Source organism: Accipiter gentilis, chromosome 7 (genome assembly GCF_929443795.1).
Source record: "Accipiter gentilis chromosome 7, bAccGen1.1, whole genome shotgun sequence".
Classification (NCBI taxonomy): domain Eukaryota; kingdom Metazoa; phylum Chordata; class Aves; order Accipitriformes; family Accipitridae; genus Astur; species Astur gentilis.
This window is the reverse complement of record NC_064886.1, coordinates 8,101,478-8,127,911: the sequence shown is the minus strand read 5'-3', so window position 1 is coordinate 8,127,911 and position 26,434 is coordinate 8,101,478. Positions and strand designations below refer to the sequence as shown.

The 26,434-nt window shown below is 40.4% G+C and overlaps 1 protein-coding gene across 4 annotated transcripts in view; it reads right to left on the bottom strand.

Moving 5' to 3' along the window:
* Window positions 1-26,434, bottom strand: part of ZDHHC8 (zinc finger DHHC-type palmitoyltransferase 8) — a 123,174-nt gene that overhangs the window by 41,329 nt on the left and 55,411 nt on the right. Inside the window, exons 2-3 of one of the 4 annotated variants that reach the window (XR_007506726.1) lie at window positions 16,588-16,644; window positions 16,471-16,498 (exon numbers count right to left, since the gene is read on the bottom strand). The exons of the other annotated variants lie outside the window; for them this stretch is intronic. The gene's annotated coding sequence lies outside the window, so the exon portion shown is untranslated. The remainder of the gene's footprint in view (window positions 1-16,470; window positions 16,499-16,587; window positions 16,645-26,434) is intronic. 4 annotated transcript variants of the gene reach the window in all.

Genomic DNA, 26,434 nt, shown 5'->3' with positions numbered 1-26,434 from the left:
GACAGAAAACAAAATTACTTTGCTTAGAAAACATCCTAAGAGATGATAGCATCTTAATTACAGAGACAGGGAAATGGGATTCAGCCTGGTATATAGATTTGTTTCTTGCCAATTCCACTCTGAAGTGCAACAAAGCAGGGATCTCACCAGCAGCCACGATGGCAGGGGAAGTGTCGTTGCTTTACTTGTGTATTATTTGCTCTACCCCAAACCCCATCATTTTTAAAGACAGAAGAGTAGCTTGCTCACATACTGCAGTGGACATAGGGTAGCTGTTTTCCCTACTAATACCTCAGTATTCTCTAAAAGCCTGTGGGTTTCGTGATTTTGGGGGATGTTTTTTTGGAAGAACCACAAAGTTATCAGAAGAGGTACGATTATACCCTGGGCCTGATGAACTAAAAATCTTCCAACTCTGTTAACATAATTCAGGAACATAAGCCAGGATTACAACTACCTGAGATGCATTAACAAATCTTAATACACTCCAGAGTCAAAATGGGACAATTAGCAGCTCCTGTACCAAAATAGAAGACTATGGAAATGGCATATGTGTCACCATCTGCTAACGCTATGCAATAGGCAAACCAATTCAGGGGAAAAAAAAATAAAAATAAAAAAGAAACAGTTTCCTGATGAAACTTGTTCCCATTTCCAAGAATCAAAGCGAATATTCAGCTTAAGCATTACACTTTCCAGATTCCCAGCTGGGACCAAAATGAGAAGCATCAAGAATCTTATGATTTAACTGTTGAGAAATTTCCAGGCCAAACTTTCAAGCAAGGGGTTTGGATACAGATCTGAACTATGGGATGTTTTGTCTGTGGAGTTCGACCATTGCTTCCAATAGAAATAGTTAGCATTAGTATGCATACTTTTTAAATACCCAGTCGCTCCTGAACTTTGCTGAAGTTCATAATTCATGCTTTTTTTCCCCTTGATTTAATTTAAAGAGTAGGGACCATCATGAAAAATATGAATGTTTACTTCTTGCTGGACAGTTTTCACAGTGTAATGAAAACAATTTGCTGTTCAGTTTTTCTGAATAAACACCTTAACCCTCCTATCCTTTCTCCCTCAAATATTTCCTGAAAATCATATGCCACAAGCAAACGAGTTTTGGCTTATACTAGAAAACGTCTCAGACTCTGGGATACCTTACTTTCCTTTATGCTCCACCTCAACAGCAGAGTCTACCGTAATGGTAGTGTGGAATGCAAGTGTGGAGCTGCACATCACAGGAAAACAGCCACAGAGACATAAGCAAATCTTGCAAAGTTATAACTGCACTTTCAACTCCTTTGATGGGGGGGGGGGGGATAAATCTAAAAAACCAGAGTATCCCAGTCACTACAGTCCTTTTCTGAAGCTGTTTTATAAATTTGTTACATAATACCAACAGCTCCAATCTTCCTGGTCTCATATGTCACTATCAAAATTTTTGGTTGGGATTTTTTTTTTTTTTTTAACATGACTACTGGAAAATCCAAGCACAGAGCTACAATTCATATTCTGAAGAAAACTTCGAAAGAAACTCATAACTTCTCAAAATGTAGTACATTGTACCTGACTCCAAAGGGCAACAACATGGTAGAAATGAACCAAGTTAAATCCCTGAAGTACCCTTTGGTGAATATGAAAAGCAACTTTTTTTTTTTCCCAGAGCCAAAAAAGTCCCTTTTTCACATCTTGATTCCAGGATGCACATCTGAATCCTACAAAAAACATTTTTTCACTCACCCACTGGACTAAAAAAAGGCTCTTCTTTATTTATGTGAAGAAGAATAGTCAAGAAGTTAGGGTAAGTGACCTGGTCAAGGGTTATTTTTTTCACCAGTTTGCCTATATATTCCACAATTCAGAAATTTTTTTACACTGGGAGCACCTCACCTTTAACATTAACTGCCCTCCCTCAGCAGTGTTGGGAAGGTTTCCTTTTAAAAGAATACTAATATATGTCAATAAAAATTAATTGGAAAGTGTTATAGCCAGTCTCAAGAGAAGTTCACCAACTAGGGATAGACAGAGATTTACTGAAAGAATGGCTGAAATCAGTGATTATCAGCAACAGTCCTTAAGCCCTTAAATCAAGAGATTTACACTGCTGCAGGTCAGGCATGGAGATGCAGATGTGGAGCAGGGCCCATCCTCTTCCTCATCTTCTATCACAGCAGCGTCCCCAAAGCTTCTCACCTGAGTTGTTTATACCCAATTTTCTGACATGCTTGCAGGCCTGTTTCCATACACTACAATTAGGAAAACAGCTTTTTACATGGTTTGTTCCTCAGGCATGAGTGACACACTCATTTTTTCAGCTCTTCAACATTTGCTGTTCAACATTAAACATAGGTATCAGCAGGGGTTTTTTTTTTTACAATACCAGATCAATCAAGTAATTGACAAGTTAACAAACCTGTTTGCTTTTCATGGTGCTTTGCTTTGATTTTTTCTAATTAAACAAAAGACTGGATCCTGCCTTTTCCCTCAAAACAGAGCGCTGCCCATACAGGCACTTTAACTCTGTATTGACTTTCTAAAGCTTCATATTCTCTCTTATCCCACCCCATGACAGCTCAACACAAACCACAGTCCCTGGGACATCTGGAGGTTGTGGTTTGAATGAATCCCTTCCAGCCACAAACAAAAGCAAACATCTTTGCTGAATTAATAAATACTTAAGACTTGTTAGTATTTATTAATTGCAAAACTCTGTGCTTGCACAAGCTATACAGAAAAATAGCCTTCCTTCAAACGATTATTAAAAAGAGAAGCAAAAGCTCCATGTTAGTTGTCTTAACTGTGTGAGATGAGAAAATGCATCTGCCTTGTGTCTTTGGTAATTGATATGCAGCAGCTCCTTTTGTATTCCTTGCTTATCTTGAATTCACATAACCATGGCTTTAGTTTCCCAGGGACTTTTTGTGAATGTTGGGGGAAAAAAAGGCTAGAGAGGATGATATGGTTACGCTAAAGATACAGTGAACACAGCCAGCAAGAAAATGCAAGTATCCTCATTCCGAATAGTAACAGATGCCAAGGCAGCAGAACCCAGCCTTGAACTGGAAGTGTTTTAAATTATTCACAATTTGTGCCAGTAAGCAAGGAAGGGGTTAAAGTGAATCCAGAACGTCTTAACAGACCTAGAAAAAGCAAAGAGTCTGTCCTGAGAGTGTGCTCCCACCAGAGCCTCGGTACCAGCCCTCCCTATGGGGTGAGGGACAGCACGGTATCTGTGTAGTTAAACCATTTCAACAAAGCTGCGCCCTTCTTAAAACTCAATCTGGGTGTGCGCTTCTGGCAGAAAGGCTGCCTGGGCAGCAGAGGGGAGGAGCAGGCAAGGAGAAACAGATTCACTTTCTACCAGGATTTTGTTTCCTACATGTTCAACTGGACTCCAAACGCTCGCCTTCACAAACACGCTTTGAACTGTTCAAATTATGTATAATCTTGTGTTGCTCATTTACGACAGCACAGCCAGCAACAAAGAAAAGAACTTAAAAGTGCTCAGCTCCCTTCAAACAGGAAGAAAACCCGTGGTGACAGGCTAGAGAATGCGTGACTTGTTTTTCCACCACCCCATGATGCACAGATACCACACCGAGTTCGGGAAACTCCAGCAAAACTCTGGGCACAGGCTCTGAGCTGTTTGCAGGAGAGTTAAATCTCTAGCTCCCTCTCCCCGAGTTAGGAGTACAAATCACAAAAAGCACAACCTCTCTGGAACATCTCTCTTGCAAATTGTTGTAATTTCCCATCCATCTTCAGCTTGGATGACTTCGCCAGGTCCACAGGGGACGCTTCACAGCATTTGTTTTGGATTAAGGGTTCCTAAACTGTGACTCAGGAGACAGAGTAAATGATCCGCAGCTGCCTCATAGAGCCATGTCAAATGGTGAAAGTGCCAATCCCATGGGGCTGTGCTAGTGGGTCCTAAATGAGTTTGAGTCCAGCAGTTACCACCCGATCTAAAAATTTTAGGAATCAATAACTATGTCAAGTTGATTTGCAGACTGATAAAAATGTGAAAGATTTGTTGGATAACCTCTATTGAAAAGGACATGGTTTGTTCAGGCATTGGGTTTTTTTAACTAGTAAAGTTGTTGGCTGAACAAACCAACACAACATTTTTTTCTATGAATGAAATCCATTGTTTGTCATGTGCTTTTGTGTTGAAAGTTACTTCTAACACCACACCTTGCTTTGCGTGCAAACAATATTACAAATGGTTGTGTTTGGCTTGACAACTAGTCTAACTGCTGCATGACTCCACAGAAATTAGCAAAGGCAAACAAGCAAAATAAGAACTGCATCCTCTGGATCAAAAAGAGTTTGCAAAAAGGACACATTCATTTTCTCATTATTTCTACGGCAACTTCTGAATTTTGGAAATTTCTAGATTTTTCAGTAGGCACAAAGTTCTTTTTCTAGTAAATAGGAAAGGCATGTTTTACATTTGTCTTTTATGATGGCATTTTCTGTATATTCAGTGAAAGGCAACCATACAGCACCATAATAATGTGTTATTTTACCTTCCCCTCAATTTTCAGTTTCCATACTGTCACGCCTTAGTCAGTCAGTTGTTGTCTCCAGTGCTACAGGAACTACCTCTATCATACCACTCACGAGTGGAGGCTAGACTGTGAGAGTCACCTTGAAATGTTTTGCTCCTTAAGCATGCCCTTTCTGCAGAGTGGATACAACCTTACAGGTGGATGCTGCCAGCCAGTAGTGGGTAATTAACTGCAGTCCGGTAGAAAAATTGCATTAGCATAGCCAAGCCCAACATTGATCTACTAGATCAGTGCAAATCTGCAATGCAGATGCAGAAGCCTATTTAGCCAGTTCACTTAAGTATTTTAAGTTCAATAACTGAAGCAACTCTAGCAGTTAGCTGCTCAGCACCTTCCACACTGTGGAAGATTCTTCATAATCTACCATAATTCTTGGTCACCATGTGGTCTGTGTGTTGAAACACTGTTGTTTGAAACAATAAAAGCGGTTGTGCCTGCAGTGTTTGCAGACCACCGAGATACTCACTACACAGGAACTAAATAAGCATAAAGAAACACAGTGCTGTCGGTGTTATAATCATTTAGTGTGACCTCATCTCCTACCATCACAGCTGTGTGAGAAGAAAATGCTTCAAGCGAAGATTTGTGCTCAGCCTCCAGATACTCCCAGTTATGCTCTGTCTTAATGTGGCTGCGAACTCTGGCCCTTCAAAGCTTTTGTAACCAATAGCGGCAACTCCACTGTATCAGGCTCCAGGTCCGTTCCATATTTACATTTAAGCCAAAACACAACACTTACAGTGTGGACTTTGAAATTCATTGATGATATAAAACAGCCTAATAGACCAACACTTCTACCTAAGCACACAGGAGGACAGTGTTTCCTGTGTATTAGTGCATTCCTTCCTTCTGAACAAAGATCTGACATGAACAGGATTGTAGTACTAAGTGCAGGGAATCAAAAAACTACTTGCCAGCACAGCTGGAATTGAGCACCAGCTGGAGCCAGGCTCCACCCTGGTCAAAAGGGAAGAGAGCAGCCTCACATCTTTGCTTTCTAGAGAAGATGGCCAGCAACACTATCACCAACATCTTGCTGTACCAAATGGCCCCTTCTACAGAGCAGCACATGGAAAGCAAAGCAGGACTTTGACAGCTTTTCCTACAACATCCAATTGCATCAAGGACTGAACTAGTTAAATCCCTGCTCCATGCCAGCTGATAAATTCTGTTCAGAAACCAAGCAAGCATTTTGAAAAAGGTTTGATTAGAGCTGCCTGGGGGCCTGGCAAGATGCACGAAACTTATGTGACCCACTTATATGGCTGATCAGAAGGCTTTTTCCAGCAGATGGTGGGATGGTGCATGAGAACAGCCAGTGAAATTTCAGGGGAAAGCTCTCCACAGAATATTCTGTAGTTCATTGTCTCCAACTTTCATTACCATCACCATGTAGCATCACAACTTTTGGGGGCTCTTGTCTACCAAGAATACTAAAGCTTCCTCTTGCAATTTCTCTAACTTTTGCTTTGAGCTTGTTTCCTTCATTGGAGCTTTTTTGTAACTCCAGAAGACTTTGCATACTATTAACGTTCAGGAACACTCCCTGTGCATAAAGAATTTGCACACTATGCAGCAGGAATCTTTTAAAATTTCTCACTTTTGACCAGAAAGGAAGCTCAGAAAGAAGCCCCTGATGGAGCATAAGTGGCAGCAATGGTAAAGTAGGAGTAAAGCGCTGCAGCCATGAAAGAGAAAAATAATTTAGTTGGATTGTGAAGTAGATGCTTGGAACATATGTCAAGGCCAGATCAAAACAGCCAATTGTTGCTGTTATCTACTTAATCTTCTGTTGTGTGGAAAATGGAGTTAGGAAATTCTTTTCAGCCAACGCGACTGTCTAAGCCAATGCCCAAGGCAAATAATGCTCTAAACAATAAGGCATTTTGTTTAACTCTGCAATAAATACTAAATTTGCAAAGACAGCTGTTTGGTTGCAGTCTCCTCCTGCAATTTCCAGTCAATACTTCATATCTACATAAATACATAACCATACCTAATCCCCCCACCCTCAAGCCTTAGCTCCTTGAGAGAGCAAGCATGAGGTTGGAAATGGGGGCTTAAAAGTTTAATCCTTGAAACAAAAAATTAGCCACTTCCTTGAGAGCTGCCACATGGTGTCTATTTGAAAAAGTGGCATTCATTAGGGGCACCACAGCACATGAGATCCATCTGTGGATTTTTACTTTGAGTTACTGAAATCTTTTCACAAGATTATCAATCATAGAACAGTTTTATTGCAGAAGGATCCCTAGCAGAAGAAAGAATTGACAGAAGCAGCTCCTGTAAAATGGGCATTAAGAACAACCGCAAGTCAAGGCAGCAACCTGAAACCTTTGATTTCAAGGGAACCCAGCCTTGACAAACTAACACCAGCTTCTGACTGTACCATGCAATGGTCCCTGATCTTTTAACAGTTATATTATTCATACAGTAGATTAACTGATTACTGTTTGCCCTACCTATTGATTGTGAAAAGCTAATAAAATGCAACTTTGGCTGAAAATGGTACATGCAAATCAGTGCCTTTATGCTGAAGGTATCAGTAAAACGAGTCAAATCCACAAACAGAAATCTTAATTTAAAGGGACATTATCTTGAAGGTATACTTATCTTCCTGTATATACAGTAAAGTTCTATCATCTGTCCTTGGCAGCACAGACCATTAGGAGCATAATACTCACAGGTTACAATATAGACTGTAGAAAGACAGGAGTATATTAATTTAAATTTTAAAATAATTAATAACCCTCAAAATGCAGGGTTCTGGAAGCTCACATATCCTGCTTTGCCAAGCAGAGAGTTACCCATTCTTGCATTCACACCAAACTCTGCTAAACTTTCCACTCCAAGACCCTTGAATGAAGATGAATGAACATGGTTGGTTGCAGATATAGGAGCAGACAAACTACACCTGCCTTTTTCTCCACCACAAGCATTCCTAGCTATGACCAGATTTCTGCATGATGGCATAGCACACTAGGGATGCTCACCCAGTCACTGCTGAAGACTCCGAGGATAAAAAAGTTTTGAATCTAGCATCATCCCTCTGAAAAAAAAAAAAGTCATTTTTTCCTATATGATTCAATGTAAGGCACGACCTCTTGCAGTCATTATGTTCAGTAGGATGAGTACAAATCTTTAATGTGATCTAGAAGCTAACTTGCATATCGCCAGTCTAAGGCTAAAATAAATACATCCTAATGTAACCACAGACCATTAATGGATTGGATCTATAGCTTGAAAACTCAGGTATTTGACATGCTATTGAAACTGCAGATGCTTGAAATGTGCAAGGAAAAAAAGAATGTGACCCCCAGTATAGCTCTTACACCCAGGTGCATCTTGCTTCTTCTTCCCTAATTCTTCACCAGGCACATGGCCGATTCATTGACAAGTGTGTTTTCCCAGTTTGGTTTCCTGGGAGTCTCCACTGGCTGAACATCAAGCCAAATGTTCATTTTGCTATCAACATAGCCAGGGGGCTTAGAGATGCTAGCCAACCCTTGTTCAACTAGTGTTACTGTTTTACAACATGACATGCTTGGTGATACTGAAAGGAAAAGCCAATAAAAGGAAAAATTAATCTTGTGATTAAACACAACACTTTGGATTGCTGGCTGCTGATGCTGGCACTGTGCCACTCTCTCTGAGGACAGAACAGAACCTGTCTGCTGTCTTCACCAACAAAAGGATTTTTACAAAATAAGGGTCTCTTGCTATGAATGATCAAAATGAGCAGCTTGGCAAAGAGACCTGGCCAATCATCAATTACAGCTTTGTTCTATCCCAACTTCAAGCTGATATTGTCCAGTTCCAGACTGAGAAGATCAAAGTCCTGCTCTTAAAGAATTTCTGCATGTCAGGTAAGTTACAGCTAAATTCACAATATGTAGAATTTATAGCAAATTTATAAGAGAATAAGAGTTTGAAAATTTGTTTTTGAGATATTTGCACGCGTCAATGCAGAGTACAGATTGTTTTGAAATCTGAATCCTCGGGGCTTGCTAAGCACCTGCTCCCTCAAAAGCAGGCTTATGTGCCATTGAAAGATTGTGCTGGTCCTTTGGAAAGGGATTAAATCCTTTTCAACTATGAATATTTGCATAGGATACTATGTTAGTTATGCCAAAGTCCTCTTTGATACTTGCACTCAAGCATGAACTGTAGTTTTTGTGATCAGTTATACCATGTTCATTTTTATTCTGGCAAATGTTAAAGTTTAATTTAAACTCTGCTTAGAAGGTCTCCCTTAGGGAAAGTCAGATATGCAAATATACTTAGTGAAAACAAGAAAGCTCATAAGCATGGTCAAATCAGAATGCGCTTCTGAATGACTTCTCACCACTATTGTGTTAGAGGAATATGACAGCAACTCCGTACGGTAAACAGCAGGGTCTTGCCTCTATGTTATTTGTAAGTGGAATTCCCCCTCTTCCAGTCCCGCTCTCTCTCTTTCCACACATTCTTTAGTCGACCGCAAAAATCTCATCACTTTATACATGGAGTATTTTCTTGAAGTTTAACAGCATAAGCACTGACTGGACAGTCCTTCCTGGTCCAAAAAGCTATCACCTATGGCAAATCATGTGAATGACCAATATTACTACCATCACCACCAAAACCATCAACAAGACCTTCAAACAAAAACATCTGAAACACAAAGAAATCGAAACCCCAAAGACTCTCATGCCTCTAATTTCTTATTTCAACATGGTTGCTGATGTTACAGTACGCCCATTAGTTTTGACAGCATCAAGGCTTCTCAGTGGATCAGTGTGATGAATGATGCTTCTTATAAAATAGCTGTCTAAAAATTAGTTCCATTCAGCAGCTGTATACAGCTGTCTCCCAAGAAGCCTGATGACATAGCTGCTTCCCAGTAATAAATGGTAAAGATACCACTGCTTCCCAAAATAAATGCTATCTTTATGAAAACCTCTCCGTTTGTATGTTTTATTACTTTCAGCCATTCCTAAACTGCATCAAAGGGGACACTGGGAAGTCTCACAAAGAGGGTTGTGAAGACACAAATACTTTGATCATAAGAAACCTTTGACCAAACCTTTGATGATGAATAGCAAAATAACAGTTTCTAGAATCAATGTCTCAAGCTTCAAGTGGCTGTGGCAGACAAAAATGTTTCTGAGACATAAATCACATAATCTGAACTGAAGTACAACCTGCTTGTTTGCGTGCTTCCCCTGCAGAAGTAGCCATTAAGAAGCTGTTCTTCAGCTTACCAGGCAGGAAAAACCATGTGTTGATAGAAAAGTTGTGTTACCTAATGCTATGAAACTATAAAAGTGATGAATAGCCCTAATGTTGATGCAGCCGGTGAGAAGATACTGTCAGATCATTAAGCATAGCCAGGTGATTTGTCAGTGTTCAAAGACGCTGAATTTTCTATCTTCCACCTCCTCCCTCAGGCTCCTTGTACGTGCACGCGTCCTCCAAAGCCATCTTTCATTACCGCCTGAAAATCATCTTTTTCCTTCCCTTCTCCCTATTCACCTTAAAAATCCTCCAGGTTTCCAGGGATGATTTTCAGCTCAATCTCTCCTTTCTCAGAGAGGCTGGGTTTGTGCACAAACATTTATTAGCAAGTTTAGGCTAACACACAGGACTGTGATTATGACGTTCAGTGTTCTTAGGAAACCCTTGCTGCTGCAGTAGCTGAATGCAGCCATGCTACATGTGGGCTTTTTCCCCCCCCCCCTCTTGTGGCTACATACAATAAATACTGCTTATGTATGCTTTTTACAGAGCAGCAGATTGGTGTTAGATTAATTCTAAAACCTATTTTATCAGATTAGTCTGATTAGCTCATATTTCAGATCTGTTCTGTAAGACATACTAAACGTCTCTCTCCAGTTTAAGTTCTGAGAGAAAAAGCAGTGAATTCTCAAATGTATCATAACAGAGAAACAATGTTCCTACTAAAAAAAAACCCAGAAGTGAGATGCACCAAGGCCATGACAAATGGAAATAGTAAAAGTACAAAGAAGCATCAGGAAAGCTCCTCCTGTAATACTCTACCGTGACCAATGTGCCTATGACTTTGCTAAGTAGCACTGCAAGGTCACATCGAGGTTTTTTACTTATGTAAGCAATTCTGCTTGGGCCAGAATGACTGTGCATATGAGCAACCTGCCAGGGATGTTTTCAGCTAAAGAGTTCATGGTCTAATCCCACAGATACAGGTAAGAAGGTAAGTGGAGCATTCTTCATGTTCACAGCGTAAATGCTCTCCTGACTAAATCATAATGCTTGAACTGAAACATCTCACAGGGAACAAGAGGAATAGACAGAAAAATTACAGTGTGAGAAAAGGATCTTCAAAAACACAATGCAGAGAAAGTATTTTTCACACTTGTGCAACTAAGATAACTTCTACTGGAAAAATCCACTCCTGCTGTAGGCTAATATTTTGCATACAGTGAACATAACCGTGAACAAGGAGATCTCAACTATGACACACAGAAAAGCAGATACCTTTACGTTCTCAAACAAAGCTAACTTTTGACCTGCTAGGGGAGGGGTGGAGACATAGCAACCTCATTTTTGTCTCAAGGGACAGCTCTCCTGTAATTCATCAGCAGCTCTGCACTGCATTAATCTTACTTTGCAAATGCTCCACAACATGGACTTTCTGGGCTTCAGGACAGTCGAAAAAACTCAAGTGGAAACCTCCTATGTTTGCTTGACACCTCACTTTCAGGACACTTGTCATCTTGGTATTAATAATGCAATGGCAGTTCTACTGTGGAACAAATTCCTTATAAATATGGATTTACAAAGCTGAAATGCCTAGGTAATAAATACAGTTGAGAGACACAAACCCACAAGTAGGATCATATTTAAGACTGGCTGCAAAATGTGACCAGACTGACAGCATACAACTCTTCTTAACATCTTTATAAATGTCAAATATGAAAAATATGCATTTAAATAATACAGCAAAGGACAAAAGTAGTATTAGAAGACTCAAATGAAAGCAAGTCGCAGATACGTAAATACAGTATTTTATTATTGCACTACATTTTCAGGCTGCATAAATAATTGTACATATATTCTGTGGCAGCACTAAGCCACTGTGACAACTATGACTTTATTGTGGCAACAAAATGCCAAGAAATCCCCCGAGATTTAGCAATATTTTCAGACACCACAATCCTGCAGCTATCTCCACAAGCAATTAAATGAAAATGCTGCACTGCCTCCTGCTACATTCCAGAAAGCCGTTATCAGGCAATTCAGCCTGCCTAAGAAAAACATTGAAGATGTATAACCAGTGACTGACAACTGCCAATCAGCTGTAAAATACTCCCTGCAACTTCTTGAAGTGGTTCAGATAGGCTTGCAAGAGAAATACTACACTGTATTCCCCTGCAAATGTGAAAAGCAACCTCCAAATAGGACAATCTTCCTGAAAAGGAAACCTATATTCTTCGTGAGGAAAAAACCTGCAGTTGTGGAAGATGCCAGACTGCTTTGCACTTTCTGTATGAACCCGTCCTGCCACCCCCACCGCATACAGAGAAACTAAGCCATGCTGCATCGAGCACAGCAGCAGCCGCTAAGAATATCCCGAAGGGGAAACACTCGGCGGAGTCCAGTCAGGCACCCAGTCTGTTGCTATCAACTACTTGCTTGGCTGGAGGAGCAGGGAGGCTTGCAGCTGGCTAAGACATGCCAGTGCTGGCATACTGAAAGGCCCTGGGAAGGGAACAGAAAGGATGTAGATGTTTCCCAGGGAGTAAAGGCAAAAAAAAGCAGCTTGAACTGACTGCCTTGGATTAAGTACGTAAAGATAATAAGTGAAAACAGAGGGAGATACTGAATGTAGGAGAGAGACCAGCACGGAAAAAGTACAGATGACAGAAAGGAAAACAAGAGTAAAGGAGGTAGCAGAAAGTGTTGCAAGAAAACAGTAAGTCCGTTTTCCATGGCGCTACAGTAGTGACATACTGAAGAGAGTAGCGGTATTTTTTTATTCCAGCAGTCTCTTTAAGAGAGACAATTCCTCCACCTTCATTCCCTCTAGTGCGATTCTCACTCAATCAGTCCACAGTAAAAATCCCTGCCTCAGAAGGACTACTGACAACCAACTAAGCTTGTCTCTAGAATAAAGCAGGGTGCTGAACATAGAAAGTCTTGGCATCACACAAGATTGGTCACTGAATGCTGCTAGGATGAAATCTAGTACATCCTCGAGCTCAAAGCTACCAAGGGCACTTCCACAGTAAACTTACCACCATTTCAGTGGTCAAGGTCAGGATCACAGATGAGTCTCTGAATCATCAATATAGTCTTCAGCTCCTATAGGTTACTCGTGCAAAAAAGGGTAACGAGTAGTTGCAAAGTTTGGCTTTTTTTTTTTTTTTTTTTGTTGGGGGGGAGTGTTTCTTGCCTGGTTTTGTGTCTTTGTCCACTATGAGCTGGGCTAAGCTTAAATAGTTGATAGCTATGCTTTGTCATTCCGGAGCTGGAACACACAGAGATGCAGCCTGTATGCAGCATCTGTGTGACAGTCTCTTCCTCAGGTTGTTCGGAGAACTACTGTGTCTACCAAAGGACATGCTATGCAGGAATCTGACAGAAAGGAATTGATTTTAACACATTATTCAGGATCTTGCCTGTTTTCATCATGCTTTTGTATTACAAGCAAAATCACTTTCTGAAACTATTAAAGGACCTGGCATCAAATAAAGCAGAGCCTGAAATTCCTGCCTGGAGGGTCTATGCTACAGCATTTGTAGACTCAATCAAAAGGCAAAGTTTGCTGAGAGACAGCCAGACTTTTAAACTTCATTTGCTCATGCTGCACCAGAAGCATCCAGCACTAATACAACTCTAGCAAACATAGCAATCATTTGTTCTGCTTGACAAAGGTCACCAGACATCAGCTTGAATCTCCCACTGAAGTCCGTTCACCAAATTCTGCTTTCGGTGGCAGAACCAAAGACTTACTTCACAACGAGCTGGGCCTCATTTTTTATAATGAGCAGTCAGGAATGTTATGCCTTTCTTATACTCTGCAATTTTAAATTTCCAAGGTATAATCCTGAAAACAAGGATTAAATTGAATATGCTTTGAGTTCACATGATCTCATTGCAGGATGAGATGATTCTAAACAGACTATGCACAACTGTATGCTAAATGTACTCAGAGGCCCAGTGTGTGACAACTCTGCACATAACTTAGCAATTCTGCCTGGAAAGGAGGGTTTGTATAATTTTACTCAAAGAACCTTTTGATTTTAGTCTTAGTCAAAACCCAAAGCAAGTGGCAAACTGAACACTGAAGTAGCCCACTACTTAATGGCAACTCCACTTAAAACTATTAGATTTTATTCTGGGGCACAAAAACGGTACACAGTTTTAAATAACCTTAAGTTGGTCTCTTCTACTATAGCAAGGTATCAACTTGCTCTTATGTTGCAGTAGGATTTGCAAGGTAACAGCAAGTGGATACCATATTTAATTCCACAAGAGCAGAGGTATGTGGCTTGTGTGTTTTAATCTATACATGGACATTTCCAACTTTCAAAGGGGAAAATGTGATTTAAGCAGAAGATCGTCTGCCAAATTCCTCAAACAATTACAGATGTTTCTTACATGTCGACCTAAGAAGGCTGACTGCTGAAACCTAGACTTATCCAAACCACTACAATTTCCTCTACAAGCCATTTGTCTCAAGTAGAAGGACAAGAGGAGATCTAGATTTATGGATCACGACACAAACTTATAAATCTTTGCTCTTAGTTTATGATTTAAAAAACATTTAAGTATGGAGTTTGTCAACCAAAGTAGCTTTTGGTCCTTTAATCATGTGTTCCAGCTTAATGGAGCAGAAGCAGCACTTGTGTTTCCCTGCCTTAATGTACACTTACTGTTTTTGTTTAATGCCAGTATCCGCAGCAAGAAAGCATGTAACCAAACTTGCAGAATACTGGAAATGCAGCTAACTCCACGGCGGGGAATAGGCCAGCTGAGGTACCTTCTCCTCCCAGCCTTAACACTTTTCAAGCCTGTAGGGTTCCCTGCACACCAGAAGGCATTGCTGCTGGCACACCAAGTATTGCTTCTCCAACCTCATAAAGACATTGTCTGGCAGGAACAGAATAGCTATTTACAACCCACCTGTCCAACACACAGGGTCTGTAGCGTGTACCAGTGCCACTCAGAATAGAGGATGGGTTTTGGTTTTTCAAACAGCTTGTCTTGATAGTTGTGAAGCAACCCCACAACTGCTCTAATGTTCAGTTTCTTATTCTGGATCAAGTTGCCCCCAAATTACTGTTGTTTGACAATTCCAACATACAGAACCTGTCCTCAGCTTCATATAATTTACCAAGGTTTAACCATTTTGGGTGACTACTCTGAACGTATAATTTTCAATCTCTGTCAAATTAATTTTTCACCTATTTTTTTAAACAAGCAAAAGAAAAACACTTATTGCCCAATTAAATTCTGGTAACTTAATCTTTGTGATACTAATGGCGATGATGTTTTGGGCCTAAAATTTGGCAGGGTGTTGCCACTGACATTTTTTCAAACCAAAACTTTTAATCATATATTATCCCAATTTTTTAAATAGCTTTAGCTGGTTCAAAACACCATTTTTTCAGTGAATGAGCTATTCAAAAATCCTAATCAGGGACCCATTTTACTAGGAGCTGTATAAACACAGCTGCTAGGAAGGGTCTGGTACAGACTGTAACATAATGGTTTGAATTCTATTTGGAGAAGAACCTCACAGTGGCAACTTAAACATGCCAAACATGCTTCTGTGACCCCAAAAAGAAACGTGTTGTTGTTTGATTTAAAAAAAAAGTGAAATTTAATACTCAAATACAAAAAACGGAAGGTGGAACCAGAGCAACCATGATTTAAGTTACGTGTATTTGCACAGTAGAGCAACACCACGTGAGTAAGAGAGGAAGAAGAGTAGCTGAGGAGGAAAGACAGCTCTGAGGAAAAAGGAGTGAAAACAACCTGATGCAAAACCAGAGCCAATGAGGCCACCTGAGACCGGCTCTGCCTACCAGAGCGCTGTTAGCCCTGGCCATTGAAACAACTAAATAACCACTAATCCTGAAGGGAGGCTTCCAGGATTTAGCAATAACATGTGGAGGGCTCTTCAAATTGTATTCTGCTTCAGTCAGGTCATTTTCCTTCAAAACTATTCACCGCTTTCAGGGTCCAGCAGAAATCCAGTGTGGAGACAAAAACAGATGGAAAAATGTTTAACAACAAGCAGACTGACTCGGTGCCCAGAGAAAGCCCAAATGCAATGATTTGCAAATAAGGCACATGGGGCTACAGGTGGAAAGTACTGAGAGGACTGTTTCAGGTGGTTGCTTCCGCAGGCTCCTCTGGATGCTGCAGAAAAAGATCAAATACTGGTTATACACACTTTCCAGTGGTTTTAGCGAGGAGGGGTGGGGAATGGTTGATTGTTCAATGCTAAATAGCTCTCAGTTCCAGCTACAGACAGTTATAATCCTAGCAATCATTTTATTGTGTCACAGAAACATGTATTTGAGATAGTTTGGCTTTGATTTATTCAGTATATACAACAGTGGCAAGGAGTTTTCAAAAAGGGTTTGCAGTTGGATTGATAGACATGTAATCATTTTGGAAGGCAAGATGAATCACTCAAACTAATGGGGTAAAGCAAAAATACACACTGAATTCTCCTTAGCCAAGGAAACAAAGGAATAAATTATAACCTTCTACATGTACTTTAAGGTAATACAGAAAAAAAAAAGGACCACAAATTTTGCAAGAGAACTGGCTTCAAAGAATATTTGAATTTCAGATTGAAAGGATTTCTAGGAAAAATGTTTTTTGAATGGATGTGGAATTTGTTATAAATAACTATGTAGCTTACCTTCTTGCTTGATCTTGAATTCTCATTCCTAGGAGAAAAGAGGAACATATCAGTGTTGTATTGTCAGGCTGAAGCTGGGAGTTGCTGTTAAGAGAATTTGCAAGAATATCTACTCACCCAACTCTGTGCCTCTCAGGTGAGGAAGGTCCCTATAATTTTCATTCTTTTGATCATCTTCAACAAAAAAAAAAAAAAAAAAAAGAATAACGAAAAAAGGGGGCTGCATCTCTGATCACAAATGCTGGTGTCACCCAACTTGAACAATCAGTGTTGGCTGCTGCAGTTGAAATTGGCTATGGCAAAGCAAATCACGTTGCATAGCAGATGACTTAAATCTATTGTCAGTTCCACCTGTACTACACAAAAAGAGGGCAACATTCATTCAATAACCAGGTTAGGTTGCTTGAGTTTTTCTTTGGGTATTTCTGTTTGTTTCTTAAACTACCAGTTCTGGACAATTTTGTACAGAATAAATAGTTCCCTTCAAAAGTCCCATTATAGACTATGGATTCTTCCCCAAAAATTCGACTTCCACTAAAATTTGCAGTCTTCTCTTGGACTTTCCTTGCTGGCAAGGCAACACATCATTGCCTATTCTTTGGATCATTCTTGCTTCCTTGTTTATAAGAAGTGGTCTGGCCTTCCTAATAGATTGCACCTGTGAGAGATTTGCCCAAGCAGCAAAATCACTCCCAGGGAAATAGTTTTTAACCAAATTCCTTAATAATGATCTCTGGGATGTACTGCCTGCACTGTGGATTTTAGCATGTTGCTGACTGACAAAATCTTTCTGTGGAATGGAGCCTTTAGTCTCATTATGAGGATCCTTCTTGCTGGGATTGATCTTGATGCTCATTTTCTTTATGCAGAGATTGCTAATTTGGAGAGGGACATCAGGACAGCCAAGGGGAACACCAGGGGTCAAATCAAGGACAGGAGACAGGCCACTTGGTAGGGTAACTACAGATCCCCGTATTTTGCTGCAGTATATGATTTGTACACCATGCATTGCCTTAAGAAATAAGACACAAAAGCCACAAACTGTGTATCATGTTCAATTCTGGCAACCTAAGTGGGCTACAAAGTCCGAGGCCATTAGGAGGAAGCCTATACCCTATCCTTGACATATGTTTGTTCTTATACAGCCTCTCTGAGTAATTTTACCCATACACTCCAGTGTTTGCATGGCTCACTTTCAGAGTTCAGTTTTGGAAGGTACTAACAATCCTGACGGAGGATATCTGATTTCTGTCAAAACACTTATCCAGATTCTCTGACAGGACACAGGACAAGTTCATTCCAGGCATAAACTGACTACAGGAAAGTTTGAAGAGTTTATTTTGCAGCTTTACTAAGAAGCTATTGATGAATTTCTGATGCCTTATCACATCTCTTTCACTGCCATGTGGCTGATGTTACTTTGGACCTTTAAGCAAAAAAAAGTTTCAACTTCATTAGAAAGTATGAACGAAGAAATTATTTTTGGTGACCTTAGAGGATTGCTTACATGTCAACTAAATGTCTATAATCACTGATAAGTTCTTATCAGAGGTTGAACTTAATTAAGATTTCTGTTGATTATCCAAAGCCTTGGAGACTACTTAATGTTGCACAATGTGTTTATTACAGCTACTGACATATATCAGTTTTCTTGAGCCTATAAGGAAATCCTTCTAGGATAGGTGTTGAGTTGGTCGGAAGTGTTTGCTTCACAGTTCTGGAAGCTGAGGACTTCTGCCTTCCCCAGTGCAGTAAAATACAGATCTAAGTTCAAGTTTCTATACTTGCTGTGACAATGGACATTTGTCCTTTCTGTATAATTTTTCTTGCTATAAGAGTCTTTGCATGCATTCTCTCTCTCTGCTGGGATTATTAAGCTGCTACCTAGCTTTACAGACAACAATATGAGCAAAATTCAAGCCAGTAGTTTAGATATGATGAGACTGCTTTGCTGACAGGATTTTTTGGGAGGATAATGAAGATGTTTGTTCCAGTCTCCACCAGTTAAGAGTAAGTTAAAAGCTTGGAAGCTTCTGTGATGCTCAGGCACTGACAGCACACCCAAAAGTATTAGGGGTGTATGGGCCTTTACAACATGATACTGTAAGTGGAAAAGTAAGACCATGTGGCCACAGTAGAGTGCCTTGCCATTGCCATAAACTGGGCAGAATCTAGTTTGTTTGATTCTTTAAAGAATTGACCTAAGGAATTAGCTAAATGACTAAGTTATATTATCTTCTGAAGTACAAGAATGAAATTACAGTTGTGACACAGACTGTGTCAAGTTTTGATTTTTTCCTTCATTCAAATTCTCTTGCCAAATTTTAATTAAAACATAGTTTACGTTGCACTAATTTTTTCATAGTAGCAGAATACAAAAATAAATGTAAATCACCTCATAGTTCTTAAAATGATATTAAGCTGGAGCTTAAAAACTTCTCATGTATACCTTGTGACTGATCTTATATTTTGATTTAATTAAAGGCAAAGTTATTTTTGGAGAAGTAAATGTTCATTTCCAAATTAAGGAGAAGAAAAGGTTGCTACTAAACAAGCTGCTCTTCTCAGTAATCAAATTTTCCCCATCAAAACTAAAGAATGACCCTTGAATGAATGACCTCTTCCATCGAGACTCCAGCAATAACCAGAGGTAAACTGACCATTGCCACAACACAGAAAGTGGCACGTCTCAAGACTTGTCAGATCTGTTTTGCAAAATGCCTCTGCTGTCCCCATTTCCCATGAACAACTTATTTACCACCCCGCTTCACAAACAGAAAAGGGATGCACTGAGGATTCACTATTAAAATACTTATCAAGTATGAAGGTAATAGGAATAAATCTACCTTAAAATGGTTGTAGGCTAGCTCCCACAGCTGGGATTTATGCTTTTATGCTGAAAGATCTTGGTTCAAACCCACAAACTCTTCTGGGGTCACTGCAAAAGTGCTTTAAGTTTTCGCAAGGAAAGATAAGTAAAAGATTAGGTTCAATGGTCTGTTCTCCTTAATAAACAACAATAATAAAAATCTGTGAATCATTCTCCCCTCCCTGAGTCAAGCTTCCCAGAATCATTCCAAATTTCCCACCCTCCAGCCTTATTCTAATAGAAATCCCTGGTAAAGTAAAATGAGGAAACTCAGTGCTTGTTTGTAAGAAGTATTCCCTCCCACACAGCAAGTGCTTTTCCACTGTTGGAAAAAACACTACTTTGCTTCCCTAAACGGGGAACTGCATTAAATAGATATCCCTCTTTCTGAATAGGCAGAGGTATGAATTCCTCTTGTTTCAGGGGAGAAGGGCAGCCTCCTAGTGCAATAACAGAGCCTGACACAGCAGGTGGAGAACATCCTCTATTCACAACTAATGATTACCCCAGGTATTTCGTGACAGAAGTGCTGGAGCTGTGCAGCACTCTGCAAGGCAATTGTGCAGGCCCAATTCCCTGCTAAGTCTGTTCCATGCAAGCGTACACAGTCGATCTCCTGGGAAACCTTTTTCTGCCTCGATTCTGCTAGCATTTGAAAATCCTAATGGAGTATTTGACCCAGCTTTAACATAATCAGATAAATCGGGTAAAAATGTAGAAAATGGTTACCAGCAAATTATTAATTTCAGCCTTTTCTCTGGCAGAAGACTGGGCAGACACAAAAATAAGTTTTTATAAGACTGACAATGTCAGGGAAAAACACCCCCAAAGGATGAGAGAGGAACTGGAGTCATAAAGGCAAACACATGGTAGAGAATCAGAAAATCCTCTGTTGGGTTCCAACTCCTGAATTAACAGTATATTCTGACGCACAATGGGGGGAGACAACATTGAGACAATCCGGTTGTTCCCTTTATGAGATGGAAAAAATCTCTTACCCTTGCTCAACCTTTTACAATAATCACATGAGGAATCACTCCAGTCCATCATACAAGGAGTCAGGACACCCACCCAGCTAGGCTGCATGTGGCAGGTCTTCCCCACCACTTGGGCAGAGAAGAGGCAGACCAAAGGGTCAGTCCATAACATTACAGTTCACTATCGAGCTCTTCTAGGGAGTGCAATGGATTTATAAGGCACATACTGTCGTACCTCCAAAACCACCTGCAGGACTCTGTGACTTGAGGGAAGTGGAGAGGAGAAAGGTTATCTTCTGACAGTAGAAAAGAAATGCAAACTTTAATTGCCATATAGCTGGTGCCTAGCACATGTGAGCAGTGAAGATAAGGAAAATACCTATAGCATTTCAAATTGGGTTTTAAAGAGGAAGGGCTTAATCCATTTCTAATTAAGTCACCAGAAGCAGTGAATTGACACTTGGGCTAAATGTATGTATGCAAAAACAGCTGAGAAGAGAAGCAGGGTAACTCATCTCAGCACAAGTTAGATTACTTCTGCAATCTATAACTAATCTTTGGGCAACACTAACAGTGCCAAAACTCCACGTGGCCACTTTAAACTGGAAAAGAAGCCAAAAACTGAGGACAGCCGTCCAAAGGGACCACAAAAGCAGATTCCAGCAGCTTGCTTATGGGCTCTATTCACACTGCTTAACTCTACACAATGCTGCCTGGCAGCGCTTGCCTGACCAAATTAACAGCGTGTCCCTAATGAGCCTGCCTGACAGTTCAGTATGTTGCCACTAACCAAGCAGTCAATGAGACTTCACAGTCCTCTCCCCACTGCCCGCCCAGATGACAGACTTGCCCCTCTCACTCACTGCCATTTCCTTACGGACAGATTAGTGACCTGTCACAGATGCCTGTGATTTCCTTTTTTTTAAATGGCATTTTCAGTTTTCAGATGAACTACAGCCTTAAGCCAAGGGGCAGGGAAGGGGAAAGTTCCCAAATCCTCCTAGATTTGCTAAAATGACTTCTGTCTAAAGAATTGGGCTTAATAAAAAGGTACAGAAGGGGAATACCACAGCACTGATCTTGACTCAGACATTGCTCATCTAGCAGCTGTACAGGACTCTGTGGCAGCTATATAACATTATGTCCTGATTCAGGGGTGGAACAACACTGTCACTTGGTCTGATATTTTTTGCAAGGACCTCCATCCCTCCACCCAGTCCAGTTCCCATCTCCAATGGCAGATACTAAAAATAAGAGCCTTCTTACATGCATTCCCAACAGAAAAGTAAGCGATTGGTAGTTTTGGGCCCTCATGATTCAAGATGGGCTAGCACCACAACATTGAACTTCAGATTTGAACTGTAAAGAGGCTTGGATAGAGTTGTTCAGTATATTTAATTATAAAGTTTAGTCTCTTGATATATGGTACAATGAGGATTCAGAATTCTGTGGTCTACTTCTATTCACCTCTTTCCTCATTAGTGTGTGTTCAAGAGCTCTTACAGGCAAAATTTTCACGAAAACAGAACAATCAGCCTAAATGACACTTCAAGATCAACTCTTCCCAATCTCCCTAAATGTGTACAATGCAAATGCAGCATGGGAAGCCTTCTTCTATAAATTAGAGTTCAGCTAGGCTGATCTCTAAAGCAGTTCAGATACAGAGTGTAACCCTGAGGCTTTTACTAGGCTTCATCCTAAAGTTGGCTTTTCCACTGAAAGATGAAGTGTTATGATATTGCACTGCAAATTCAAAAGCAGGATACAGGTTTATAAGATACGCATTCAAAGTGCCTGCAAGAATCAAATGTAAAAGATACCGAGCACATTCCTGCTTTCAGAGATATGAAAAATGATGATGATATTTGTTCTATGTTAGATTAAAATCTTCCAATATCAGGTCAGCAACCACAAGACTTGTGAATTCTGTAATGACACTTTATTCAGCCTCTACACTTGAGAAGACAATTGCCATAGGAAGGAGATCCTCAGCTACCCCAAACTGCAGCATCTTAAATCTGGATTAGTTTAGCTGCTTTCCAGCCTACGGTTCTTTCATGATTTTTCAAGCACAGACAGGAGGAAAGTGCACACTTTCAAGTAAGATGGAAAACGAAATAGCTCACTGAAATACATAGTGATCCTTGATCATCAAAATCCTTCAAAATAGGGCCTGCACATCTGCCTGAAACATAGGCTTCAGTACTTCAGAGCAAAAGTTACCAGCTCTATGGTCTTAGTTTTCCAAGAAACAAAGGTCACTGATAACAATTGCTCTTCCAAAACACGACTATCTTTCATTTTCAGATCCTTGTTTCATCTCACTAACAAAGCAAGTGTTAGTTAAGGAGCCTAGAGGATGTCATGTACAATAGGTAAGTAGTCTCATGGAGCTATTTTACATTTTAAAAGGCAGTTGTATTATTACAGGTCTAAATGTTATGACTTCCATTAAAAAAAAAAGTCACTCAACATTTTTAACTGTTAACACTATAAAAAAAATAATCTAATTTTCACATCGGATATTTTTTATTAATTTTCCTTCAGCAGCAAGTTTCAAAATTAATTTGCAGTTCAATTCTGGGTAGATAAAATTCTGAACAGAAGACATTTTGCAATTTGCCCCAACACTGACAAAACTGTGACAACAGCAAAGCATGCTACTTGCTTTGTCCAAATGATCCTTCTTTTCAGCTTTTTTGCACACTTATTTAAGATGCCGTGAGGAAACCTGCATAGAAAAAAGAAAATCTAATACATAAATCCTAAGTAATACCAGAAACAAGAAAATATTCCTTCAAGGTAGAGCTCTTAAAAAACCCCACCCAACAAACCCTTTTAGTTTCACTCATACAGGAGCTTTCTAAAAAAGAAATATTACTAAAGAACCTTATCCCTTATAAATTTTTCTGCAATTAAAGCAGAACAATAAAAAACCCCAACCAAACAAAAAAGCCCTCTAAAACACTTTCGTGACCCTCTTGCACTGCTAGTTCTGCACAGGTAGGACTGCAAACTAAGGAAGTCCATGAAGGCAGCAGTACACATGGGTTTCAGTTGGTTTTGAAGGCTTAACTGCTTTTCTAGCAAACAAAAAAGCACCCTTTTTTGCTTAAGCCAACTAAACAGCAGGTTTTTTTCACACAAGCTCAGATAGCTTACAATAATGTTAATTTGAGTTTTATTTTTAAAAGTTAATTTCTCGTCCCTATTGGGGGCGGGGGGCAAAAGAAACCTCCAAAACATAGATAATATTAGTAACAAAGATATTTGGATTCTGGTTTCTCTGAGATTGGCAAAAATGTACGTGAGGCAGTAACCTAATCTCACTCTTGCTGGTTTAACTACATTGCTCAGTCTTGTTTTCTTCATCTTGCAGAGCAAGATGATATGGGAGGAGATGCAGATTTTTATCCCAGTCTGCTACCGTAAACTTTAGACCAGAAAGAAGTTCTACAGCGAAGAGAGAGACCAGATATACCCCATACAACACAACCCACCACCACACAAAATGAAACCTTACTTAAGTAGGAAATTCAGATAGAAAGACTGGTTTAGCTCATCTGGTTTGTGTTCAGAGCAAAACTTGCTTTAATTCCTGTCCATTTTACTAATTATTCCAGTGTACGTCTGTGCTCAGTGTTGCTAATCAGAGTATGCAAGAAACAATACCCTCTCCATACTTAGAGCCAAATTTAGAGGTCTGCTGTCCCGTTCATAAAGTTTAGTGTTTCTATGAATAAGTGCAATTAAGCCTTGGAGAATATCCAGACTTCAGGACATAATCTCTACGCAGAGCCTTTGAAGCAAGACTTTCAGCATCTTTCCTCCAGGAGACAAACCAATTCCAGTGACACGGCATCGTACTTTTTTTCCCTTTAACCTGAGATAGCTTAAAATGGAACATTGTTCTTGAGCAGGAACCAGCTCTTCCTCTAGGTATTTTGTCTATAACGTCTTGGAATTTATCCAGATCCAACATAAGAAAGCATCCAGAAATAAAACTAGGAAAAGAGAATATGAGCAGCCCCAGGCGAAAATGAATAGCACCTTATCCTTGTTTTTTAAAATTCATCCCATGTACCGCCAAACTACTGGAAAACCTCTTCCTTCCCATGCCCCGACTTCTCCGTGTCTCATCACAGGTTCCCATTCAAGGCCAGTGACTCAACACCTCAACAGGGAAAACAGTCCAGGCTGAAATTTATACCCAACAGGATGGGAGAATGTTAAGCTCATTGCAAGGAGGAAGGAAGGAAAATCCATTAGTAGTCAGAAAGGAAGCACATTTCAATAAGGCTCTTTTGTCTTTAGAAAAGGGAAAGCACGCTACACAGTTGTGCTTACATAGGCTCCTTGCTTGGAAAATCTTTAATTTCTGCAAAAACAACACAAAAGAAGAAAAATTACTAAACTGCTTGAGAAAAGAAACCTTCTAAATAACAATAACACAGATCTGTTCTGGAAAGACATCTAAATATTTGCACCTTTCAAGCAAACAGGAGGACTCAGGGACTGTAGGTGCCAGATAAACAGTATGCACTGATTAATTTTTAAAGTGTGGCACTTGAGCAATGACCGAACATCAGACTAGCTCTGCATGAGTGGTTGGGCAGAGACCTGGGACACTGCTTGGCTACTGGACCCTCTTTTCTTTTCTATCTCAAGAAGAACATAAGAAACACCACCCCAGGGCACCCCAGAGGTTTCTCTGGCTGCCTCTGAGACCCCACCAAGTTACAAGACCTCTTCATCAAGCAACTGTCCAGCCTGAAATGGAGAACTCGGCAGGGAGACAGAGCAATTAGGTGCTTCTAGAAAGGATATAAGGGTAAGCTCACCACAATAGGACCCACAGCATACTTTAGAAACGTAAGACTTAGGAACATAACGAGTCTTTGATGCATTCCTCCTCTTCTACTACAGTGAACAGATCTTGGGAACAGGGAAGCGTGCATCACTGGGAGCTGGGAGTAACGCCAGGCAAGTTCCTCTCCAAAATGGCATCTCCATGAGCAGCATGAGCTGTGAGACCATCCATCCACTGGCACTGAGCAGTGGCCCCATGCAGAACAGCAGCACTGTGCTGACATCCCTGCTTGCAGCACACGCCTGCGTAGTTTTCCATAGAAGTCGCAGCACCTTCTGCAGCTGTGCCCGTCCATCTGTTTCCTGCTTTTGGTGAAAACTCAGCAGCTTGGCTAGAGTGGATTTGAGTCTTAACAGGCTTTTTTTTTTTTTTTTTTTTCCCCCTCCAACCCTCTCCATTGGAAATTAGATGCTCAAGCACAGCTATCTCCCAAGATCACAGAAGACAAAGTATTATGGGTTATCATATTAACTCCCTTCCATCTGATGACTCCAAGAATAGGAGCATTATGTACCTACCACAGCCTATCCGCACTGAACAAAAGCCGCAGTACTTTTATGCTTTCATTCACAAGTTTAAGCCAAGAAGAACAAGTCCAAAGCACCCCCGACTCAAGCAGTCCTACACCACCCAACGGTGGGTGGCACCAGCTCAAGACCAGAACACCTTTGCGTGCACTGCAAATGCGGCTTGGCCACTGTTCACGCCACTGCACATAACGTGCTCTTCAGAAAAGGGCCAAACAATAGAAGATTTGTGAGATAATGTAGTGGAGCCGACCTGAATACTTAACATTTTGAAAAATGCAAGGGCCCGACGAGGCGAGCAGAGGCACACACTGAAAAAAACCTTTTCAGAGGCAGACTGAAGCCTGCCCACACGTTACCAGCTACTGGCCTCCACAACAAGAGTGAACTGAGGCTCAATTGTGTAATGCAGATCAGAGGCTTTCACCAGAAGTCTGGCAAACTGAAAAGCTCTCTCTATAAGTTTCCAGCAGTGGGGCTGTTAGCGGGAAGCACAGTTCATATGACCCCCCGCACCCTCCTCAGGAACAATGTCTTCAGGAAGAAAAGCAACAGCCTAAAAATGCAATGGAGGGTGGGGATCAGCACTCCCGTGATAGCAAAACAGTTCCTAATAACATCTGGTGCCCCTTTGCTTTTCTGGAGGAGGCTTCTCCTTTGCATATTTCAGCTCTCCACTTTAGCTGAATAGTTTTTGGCTACAAAAGGTGTTGTCAACTTA